A 10,845-nucleotide genomic window follows, 5' to 3' on the forward strand; every position below is an offset into this window, starting at 1 on the left:
CGTCGTGCCCGACCCTTTCTCACGTTAAAAAACCAAGAGGCAAGGTTTGCGGAAACGAACGATGAGTAAAACTAGTCGGACTACAAGAAACCTATGCCCCAGCGGCTACGACATTCTTGCTTACCAGCGTGATCAGAGTTTCTTGCCCACACCTCGTGCTCTACGGTCTTAACAGCAAGAAGGGTCAGAACGCATTAACCCCTTTTTACACATAAAAGGGAGAAAGAACAAATTTGTTCAAACCGAAACAAAAGAACAAACTTGTTTAAACGAAACAAAAGGGATGGAACTTGTCCGCTTGTTACAAATGTGCTGCCTGACCTATCTGACTAAACTAACACCTCAGAGGGATGATTTCATCTTCTAGCTTGGTAGAAAGGTCATGCGCTACGGCGGCCACCTCCTCCTCGATGTCGTCCAGCTCGGCGTCGGTATAGACGGACGCGAAGCCTTGGCTCATCATCGCCAGATCGAAGTTGTCATAATGAGAACGAGCGATCAGCGAACGATCAGTGAACGCCAAAGCGAAGCACGCCCCTTGCCATATCACGTGCCCAGTTCGTGATCCGGGTGGCATGAACCGCGAGCGAGTTTGTCTCCTACTCCGGGGCCAGCTCGAGCTCGTTGCAGACCAGCTGGACGGCGACGCGCAGGTTGTCGTGTTCATCGCTCTCCTTCTGGAGGGTGTCATTCACCCCGCTGAGCTCCTTCTCCAGGCCATGACTCTTCACCACCTCCGCCCCAAGCTTGTCGTCGAGACCTGCCCAAGTCACGTACCGATCGTGTCAAAAGGCTTACCACGGATTCTAGGGAGAAAGACAACAAGGGAAACCGAAGACTTACCGTTCACATCCGCCCGAAGCTTGTGCACCTCATCGTGCTGCCAGGTCAGCTCGGCCTCCAGGTGCCGGACCTCTTCTTGGCGCTGCCCGACCTCCACAGCGAGCCAGGCGGACACGCCCTCGGCTGCAACCTTCAGGTCCCTGTCCCTCCGGAGCTCATTCTCGAGGTGGCAGATCCGTTGCTGAGCGTCGGCGCGCTCCTGGCGAGCCAGGTCAATCCCCGTGCGGAGCTCCTCTATGGCCCGAAGCAAATCGCCCCGCTCCTTCCGTAGCCGCTCGGCCTCCATGATGCCCATGCGCGCCCTCTCGATCAGGGTTGCGAGCTTCTCCTCAGCCTGCGGGCGTTGTCGCGAGCATCCTTCTCCATGACTCGGAGGTCGGCCACTTCCTGGGCGGCAGGGGCAAGCTCAGCCACCTCCTGACGGGCGGCAGCGAGCTGTGTGGCCAGCCCCTCACTCCACCGTGTCTCCTCAGCGAGGAACTAGGACTTCTCCTGCCTGCGGGCCATAAGGCTCTGCGAAGAAGACAAGACTTAGAAGTGCGGAAAGAGAACATGAGGGTCAGGAAGCACGGTCATATCACACCTGGCCAACCGGGGCAACAATGTCGCGCATTGAGCGCAACATGGTGGTCAGGGCGTGAACCGCGTCTCCAACCTCCGTGTGGACGCTCCCCCATTCCCTCTCCTCTGCTGCTTCATCAAGGTTTCTGAAGCACTCGGCAAACAGTTTTTTTGCCGAGTGCCCGATGGAATACACTCGGCAAACCTTTTGGCACTCGACAAATCTGTTGTTTCCGGTAGTGTAACAAGGCATTGTTTGACTTTTATCTCTCCGCGAGAGGTTAGTCATTGATCACAAGTGAAATCGATCAAATTATTGGTCAAAGATTTGTGATGTGCACCTTATAAATTGGACCGATGAGAGTACGCAAGAGACTTGGATAGCGGCTTCACCGAGAAATTGAGCTCACCAAGAGATAACATAAGGCCACCTTAATTTGGCATGGGCACAGAGCCACAGAATACATGAGATAGGAGTGGGTAACAAAAGAAGAAGCGAGAAGACAATAGTGGAGTAGTACGTTTGACTGTCTGAGGCAATGAGTTTGTGCTGATCCATACAGTGTGGGCACATAAAGAAGGTAACCACAACCAAACCAATGGTGTGGTTGCCAATTAATCGCGTGTCGTACCTTGTAGAGGGCCTCGCTCTTGAGCAGGGTCTTGTTGCTGCTGTCCATGCCGCTGTGGACCAGGGCAATGGTGTCGCCGCCGGCCGCCATGGATGATGCCTGCCGGCCTGCCTCTCTTAGTCGCCGGCACAGGTACAAGGTAGTAGTGCTTTGCTAGGTCGCCCACAGCTCCGTCCGGCTTGGCAACGACACTGTCTGCTCTACTTATGAGCTGGAGGGACGGGGAGTAGAAGCTGAACCGCTGACGATGACCCTGTTGACTCTTGCCTGATTGCTCCCGCCGGCGCCATTCTTAAATCTTAGCCATTTTTAAAATAAAAATACTCCGGCCGGCACTCACTAGCTAACCCTGTTTGTCTGTATTAAAGAGACAAGTGACTTAATTTCTTCTTATTTTCTTTTTTACTTCTCATGATGCAGTCACGTCCTTCCCTGTCTCGTACCATCTGACATTAACTTAGGGCACTCGATCACAGTGCAGAAATTGTTGGGTAGTTTCCATGAGTGACCATGGCATAAAAAACTACTCGCAGAAAACATCGTCAACAACGCAAAAGTTTTTATGTGGGTCCCTTTAATTTATTCCCCCGTCCAATCCTCTCTCATCTTTCTCTCTCCGGTCCCTAGCCACACGAACCTGAGCGTCATGGTCGTGCCCTTCCCCATGTCGGCGATATAGCAGATTCACCCTCCTGCTCCCGTAGCTGCGGGCGAGCGTCCGCGCCCTCCTCCCACCAAGCCGGTGGCCGTGCAGAGCTTCTCCTCTCCTGGGCCGGTAGCCAAGGTCGTGCACTCACGCTACTCACCCATGGCAGCAGTTGAGCGCTCTCCTCCCACACATCGATGTCGAGCGGCACCCGCCTCCCCCGCGCCGGCAAGCACGTTCCCAGGTCCTGCGCGGCCACGGTGGGCAGCGGCGCGGCGTGGCGGCGGACCTGCGAGAGTCTGGGTGGCGCAGTGGCGATTCTGAGTCTCGGCGGTATGCGTGGCCGCGGTGTTCGGATATGGGCTAGCATTAAGGCCGGACGAAAAACTCAAAACTCGTTACATCGCTGGGCTCGGGCTAGTTTGACTCGACTTAGCTTGACTCGTTAAGATAACGAGCCGAGCCGAGTCAAGATTTTAGCTCGTTACCTATAACGAGCCAGCTCACGAGCCGCTCGCGAGCTAAATGAGCCAAGCTTCTAAGAAAAAAAATATCATTTAAGATAGTTAGATGCATGAATACTATAGTATTTTATTATACTTGTATATATATTAGTACATATCAATTTTTTTATTCGATTTAAGGTTGTTAGATTCATTTCTTTTGTATTATTATTATTCTCAAACTTTAGATAAATACAAATATTATATTTTGTGTATTTTTTGTACCTGGCTCGCGAGCTTAACGAGCCAGCTCGAACTTTTAACGAGTCGAGCCGAGCTGGCTTTCTGGCTCGTTAAGATAACGAGCCGAGCCAAGCTAGCTCGTTATCTTAACGAGTCAGGAACGAGCTGAGCCAAAACGAGCCGAGCCGGCTCGTTATCCAGCCTTAGCTAGCATAGGCGAGCAGTACGGCTCGCGGGCAGGGTGGTGGTGCACGGTGAGCTGTAGGATGCGGTCGGTGGTGCGAGCGGGAGCGATAGAAATGACGCCGCCCTCTCCAACATGATCTATGATGGTTTCTTCTGCTTTGTAACATGTGAAGACTCGGTTTCTGGTTTAGAAATGATTTCTACGTTTTCCCCCTCTCTTCTCATTAAATTGTTTCCCACGTTAGGAAAATAGTTATGTTACAGAGTAACTAATGCACATAGAAAACTATTATAGTTTCTACATTGTGTAGGTGCCCTTATGGTCCATACTCATACCACAATGTGATCACATCCTTCCCTGTTTCGTACTATATGACATTAACTTATGGTCTGTACTCAAACGAGGTACACTTAGTAGAGAAACGATCTTTGATCCTGCTTCGAAATTGGGCTTTAGTCCTAATATTTTTCGCGCCCGGGACTAGAGAGACCTTTAGTCCCGGTTTGTAGCTCCAACCAGGACTAAAGGTCCCTGCCCAACGGCTACTACGGCAGGCTTTTGCTGCAGGGGACCTTTAGTCCCGGTAGGAGTTACCAACAGGGACTAAAGGTTAACTTTTACTCCCGGCTGGAGGCTCCGTCCGGGACTAGAAAGGGACCTTTAGTCCCAGTTGCTGTCTTCAACTGGGACTACAGTTCCCCTCCTATATAGCCTTTCTTCCTCCCCGAGCCCGAGCCACTTCGAGCTCAGTGTTTTCTTGCTTCATCGCCGGCCTCTCTTCTTCCTCATCGTCGGTAATCACAAGATTTTCTTTGATTCCTCCATCAATTCTTCGGTTATAAAGGTTACCAACTTTATACTCTCATGTTTCATCAGTAGCATATCTCATTTTGTAGACTAGATATATGTGGTTTTTTATGGTGGAATTTTTTTTATTTGTAAGCCATTTAAGCTCAAAATCACTTTAAAAGTTTGCATATTTGGATGAAGGAAGGTTAAAGCAGTTATTCAAAACTAGTATTCAACTTTCATTTCTAGCATGCATAACAAACTTCATGGTTTAGAGATATAGAGAATTTTAGAGTTTTTTTTAATTTTATTTATTTATAAAATGAGAAATTTATATTATATTAAAAATGAGTATAGAGAGTAGATAGCAACTGTTTCTAGGGTCATCGACCTCTCATCGGGTTCCAAAGCGACTGAGGCCGGACCTCCCTCTCATTGCATGCGGCAAGTGTGAGGAGAAAATTGTGATAGAGTACCGGGTGAGGAATGAGTGTCCCAACAAAGGCCGTATCTTCTACAAGTGTCCGGATCACAATGTGAGTTATTTTGTCGCATTTGATGATTATGGTTAATTTATACTCATTTTCATGATAATTGTGATTAAAGTTCTAATTTTTTGTTTTAATTTCAGTGGGATGGCACTGGATGTTCAGGCTGGTACTGGGAGGAAGAGTATGTTGAACACGTGCAAAACTCTCTTGCACAAGCGGCTACGGTGGCTGATGAGGCAGTGATCCTGCGAAAGAAGCCCATAGATGTTGAACAAACGCATGATCTGTCTGTTTTAGTTAGGATTGGTCACGAAATCCTTATGCTGCTGAAGTGCATTTTAGCTTTAGTTTTTTTACTGGTAGTTGGGATTGTCTACATTGTAGCGAGACTTTCATAAATTAATACCTTGTGTGGTGGCATGCATGTCGTATAATTAACTAATTATGTTCTAGGTTTTAATATGGTATGTATGTCATATAATGCAGATAAGCCGGCATTGGATGTACAATGTTGATCGCCGCTCCTAAGAGTTCATTGAGGGCGTGCATTCTTTCTTACGTGTGGCCGAGGCAAACAAACGCGATGGTTTCATGTGCTGCCCATGTGCCATATGTAAGAATTTGAAGGAATATGCTAGCTCAAGGAGTCTTCATTCACACTTGTTGAAGTCGGGTTTCATGTCAAACTATATTTGTTGGACGAAGCACGGAGAAACCGGGGTTGTAATAGAAGAAGGTGAAGAAGAATAATGGGACGATGATGACATTATTGCTGAATATGGTGCCTTCAATGATACTGCAATGGGGGAAGCTGAAGAAGAGGTAGTGGCAGAAGATGAGCCCGATGATGATCTTGGTCAGGCCATTTATGACGCACAAAGAAAATGTGAAAGTGAAAAGGAGAAGATCAAGTTTGAGCGCATGCTAGAGGATCACAAGAAATTGCTATACCCAACTTGTGATGCGGGATAGAAAAAGTTGGGTACCACACTGGAATTGCTGCTATGGAAGGCAAAGAATGGTGTATCGAACAAGGGATTTGGGGAGTTACCAAAAATCCAAAAGAAGATGCTTTCGAAGGATAACGAATTGCCCATCACTACGTACGAAGCAAAACAGGTAGTCTATCCTTTGGGATTAGAAATCCAGAAGATACATGCATGTCCTAATGACTGCATCCTCTACTGTGGTGAGGAGTATGAGAAGTTAAATGCATGCCCGATATGTCATGCATCGCGGTATAAGATCAGGCGAGATGACCCTGGTGATGTTGATGGCGAACGTCCCATGAAGAAAATCCCTGCCAAGATTATGTGGTATGCTCCTATAATACCACGCTTGAAACGTCTGTTCAGAAACAAAGACCATGCAAAGTTGTTGCGATGACACAAAGAAGACCGTAAGGTAGACAATATGTTGAGACACCCTGCTGATGGGTCCCAGTGGAGAGCAATCGATAGAGAATTCCCGAAGTTTGTAAATGACTGCAAGAAACTTAAGGTTTGCTTTAAGTACGGAAGGGATGAATCCTTTTGGGGAGCAGAGCAGTAGTCATAGCACTTGGCCTGTTACTCTATGTATCTACAACCTTCCTCCCTGATTATGCATGAAGCGTAAGTTTATTATGATGCCAGTGGTTATCCAAGGCCCAAGGCAACCTGGCAATGACATCGATGTGTACCTGAGGCTACTAGTTGAAGAACTTCTACTTTTGTGGAACAGACCAGGTGTACGTGTGTGGGATGAGCACAAACATGAGCACTTTGACCTGCGAGCATTGTTGTTCGTAACAATCAATGATTGGCCTACTCTAAGTAACCTTTCAGGACAATCAAACAAGGGATATAATGCATGCACGCACTATTTCAATGACATTAAAGGTATATTCTTGAAAAAATGTTCGAAAGATCATGTACCTTGGCCATCGTCGATTTCTTCCTGCGAATCACCCCCTAAGAAAGAAAGGCAAGCATTTTAAAGGTAAGGCAGACCACCAGACCAAGCCGGACAACCGAACTGGTGAGGATGTACTCAATATGGTCAAGAATGTGAAAGTAGTATTTGGAAAAGCACATGGCAGCGAACCTGTTCCGAACGACGCCGACGGTCACGCACCCATGTGGAAGAAGAAGTCCATATTTTGGGAGCTACCCTATTGGCAAGTCCTAGAGGTCCGTAGCGTGATCGACATGATGCACCTGACGAAGAATCTTTGTGTGAACCTACTAGGCTTCATGGGTGTGTATGGGAAGCCTAAGGACACACTTGAAGCACGACAGGACCTGCGATGTTTGAAAGAACGAGACAACCTATATCCAGAGAAGATAGATGATGGACGCCATTACTTAAGTCCTGCTAGCTACACTCTTAGCAAAAAGAGAAGGAAAGCATGTTTGAATGCCTAGCAAGCATCAAGGTACCATCTGGATTCTCCTCGAATATAAAGGGTATAATAAATGTGCCAGAGAAGAAATTCCTAAACTTAAAGTCCCATGACTGCCACGTACTAATGATGCAATTGCTTCCAGTTGCATTAAGAGGAATTCTACCTCCAAATGTATGTCTAGCCACTGTGAAGCTATGTGCATTCCTCAATGCAATTTCTCAGAAGGCAATCGATCCAATGGATCTAGCTAAACTATAGAATGATATGGTTCAATGTCTTGTCAGCTTTGAGTTGGTGTTTCCTCCTTCCTTCTTTAATATCATGACACACCTTCTAGTTCACTTGGTCAAGGAGATTAGCATTCTTGGTCCTATGTTCCTGCACAACATATTCCCCTTTGAGAGGTTCATGGGAGTCCTAAAGAAATATGTTCACAACCGTGCTCGGCCAGAAGGAAGCATCGCCAAGGGCTATGGTGATGAGGACATGACACCCATGCATATGACCATGTTTGGCACATGGGATGGACAGGGAAGGAGGACAGCAAGGGTGTCCAAGTCAAGAAGGAGGTCCGAGGCTAATTCGGTTCGAGTCCCCCGAGGTGGAGGCCCAAAGCAACTCAAGTTCGAGTCTGCCTCGGAATCCAGGACCAGTCTACCTTAAACTGGTTACCCAGGACGCATTCCAGACTCCGTTTTCGATGATCCACATATGGATGGAAAGATAATTTGATAAGAAAGCCAATCCAAGTGGTTTCACATCAAAAGCTCTTCGGAATCAACGGGAATCGTCGAAACAAGTCAGCGTCCAGAATCTGCCAGGGTGCTGTGACACCTTCTTTTGGTCCGTTGGACCGTGTATCGTGTTTGGGCCCATTAGGGGGCACGTCCAGGGTAGGCGACGACCCTAAGACCTTTATAATCATACACCGCCGTTGTCATTAGGTTTTGGGTTTTGCTTAGATTATTCTGTCAAGAATAGTTTCGCTGTTCATCGGTTTGTGAGACCCCAACTTCGTAAGATAATCTTTCATCTACAATTTGGTTGTGTTCTTTCTTGTTCTTGCTTGTGTTCTTCGTTGCGCAGGCAAGGATTAGCCTTCTTGGTGAGGTCAACCTGGTCCGTGATTTGGTTGATAACCAGAGGAGCTATGGTGCTAAGATTGTAGGGTTCGATCTTTCGATCTGAAGCCGGATCGGTGTGTCATTCTCTACCACAACGATAGTTACCATCACCTAACGGAAGATCGGGATCCCCATCTCCATTACGCAGTCAGAGACTGTCCGCCTCCTCGGCAAGGGGAGTCAGCTCGGCCACCCTCTGTTGGGCGGCAACAAGCTGGGCGGTCACATCCCCAGCCATGCCTCTTCGATGAGGCGGTCCCTGCTCTCCTTCTGCTCATGAAGGAACCGGGATTTCTCCCGACTACGAGCAATAAGGGACTGAAAAAAGATAAATGTCAGAACACAAAAATACATGAAGAAAGAAGAAGACGATAGGCAAGGTCAAGTGAATACCTGGCCAGTGAAAACGACTGACTTCGCGTAGGGTGCCCCTAGCATGGTCCAAGGCTTTTAGCATGGCCGCAATCCCCTCGTCGAGACTCTCCTGCTCCATGCTGTTAGTTGCATCGTCGAGGGTGAAGAGTGTCGACATAGGGTCCCGCGGATTCGTCCACCGGAGCAGGGGCTCAGTCCTGTGTGGGCAAGTAGCTACCCCTGAAGTCAGGGCCAGGGACGATTCCTCACCGGTCCTCTCTACCACCGCCGCAACGTCCGAGGACCCCTCGGCCACTGTCCCCCTCTGTCCAGCCCACATCGGGCGCTGTCACTTGGGCCGCCGGTGGCGCAAATTGCACCGCTTCCTCGGGACACCACCACGGTTGCATCCAGCTACGCCTTGCCTATCATAGTCGCTGCCACCTCTGCCTCCATCAGCGGGGCCTCGATCAGCGGCGGTGCGCCCACTGTGGTCGGCGCCACAGGCGCGGTCGGCAGCTTCATCTGCCCCATCATCGGCAGCAGAATCACCTCCATCGCTGGCTGCTCGGTGACCTCCGAGGGCGTTCCATCAGCCCCGGCGCCCACTTGTCCCACCGAGGGCACAGACGCCACCATGGGCGGAGCATGACCGGCCGATGACGCAGTCGCACCAGCGCTACTCCCACCCAAAACTGGGTGCGATGTCAACCGACGGCTGCCGCCTCACTTGAAGGGCGATGCTCTTTTTTGGTGCTAGCGCCAAAAGATTGCGCCGCCTCAAGACGCTGTGAGAAAGAAAAACATGAGTCATGGTGAAAACAGAGAAAAACAGAGGAGTCGGTGACTTACATTGGCATTGTTAGGCGGTGGATATGCTTAGAGGACATACGTTGGGGCAAGGCCATTTCGAGCCCGCCCCTGCTCTCAGGCAGAGGGGCTCACCCCCCTTGCATCTTGGGGTGTGACGACAAAGCCACCCTCCTCCGCTGGCACCTTGGGCATGGCGGTAGGCCCACTCGCCCCTGTTGGCTCCTAGGGCAGACCGACGGTCCGACCCATCTCCGCTGGCCTCTCAGACGTGCCCTCCCCTCCATGGTATGGGAAGGGTCCTGACCCCTGCAAGGATGAGCGAATACCTATCAGCATATCCTCGCTCTCCAGGTCATCCCGCTCGGTGTCGGCAACTACCTCCTCCTCGTCCTCCTCACTGTCAGTGTCCTCCCCTCGCTCCCGCGCACGTAATTTCTACTGCCTCTTCTTCCTCTCATCCTCCTTCGCCTTCCTCTATCGCTTAGCCTCGGTGCGGTTCACTACCCTCACAAATGGATCCCTCGGCAACGGAGCCTAGTGATCCATGAGGATGAGGTCCCTCGGTGGGTCCCCCAATCTCAATGTCAGTATCAAGGGGTCGGGAGTTCAATTGAAGAGAAGGCATAAGGAAGGGAAAACTTACAAGGATGATGTATCCTGATTCTAGCCGCATCGGGGGATGCACCAGCACCGGGTACACAAAATCAAGGGGGCACCCGTACTGTCCCGAGAAGGCTCCATCGCCTCCTTGATGCGCTGCGCGACTTCAGAGGGAGAGAGTGCCCCCTTAGCAAGCGTTGTCCCATCGAATGACGCCCCTGGTGCCATCGGGTATAGGGGAAGCGCGTGCCTCATTAGTGGTGCCACCCTCCTCGCATGGTAGGCACCGATGATGCCAGACCCCTTCAGCCCCTTCTCCTTTAGGAAGCGGATGGCAGCGAGGTGGTCTAGGATTTTCTTCTTGTCCTTCTCTGGGACACCCCACTTCCTCCATGAATCCGAGGCCTCTTCGATTAGGCGTCCAGTAAACTTTGGCAAGGGGCAGCGGCGTCGTTCTTGAGATAAAACCAATACGAATGCCACCCCTTGTTGGAGGTCGACAGCCACATTAACGGGTATTTACCGACCCGGTTATTCTGAAGCTAGATGTTGGCGCATCCCCTCGGCGTACTCAGCTCCTGCTTCTTCTCCCTCTTCTTCTGGAGGGTGATGGTGAAGAAGTGCCACCATAGATCAAAGTGGGGGCTGATCCCCAGGAATCCCTCACACAGGGCGATGAACGCTGCCATGTGTTGGATCCCATTGGGATTGAGGAGCTACAGCTCTATCGTGT

This window comes from Miscanthus floridulus, unplaced genomic scaffold, assembly GCF_019320115.1.
Source record: "Miscanthus floridulus cultivar M001 unplaced genomic scaffold, ASM1932011v1 fs_374_3, whole genome shotgun sequence".
NCBI classification, from domain to species: domain Eukaryota; kingdom Viridiplantae; phylum Streptophyta; class Magnoliopsida; order Poales; family Poaceae; genus Miscanthus; species Miscanthus floridulus.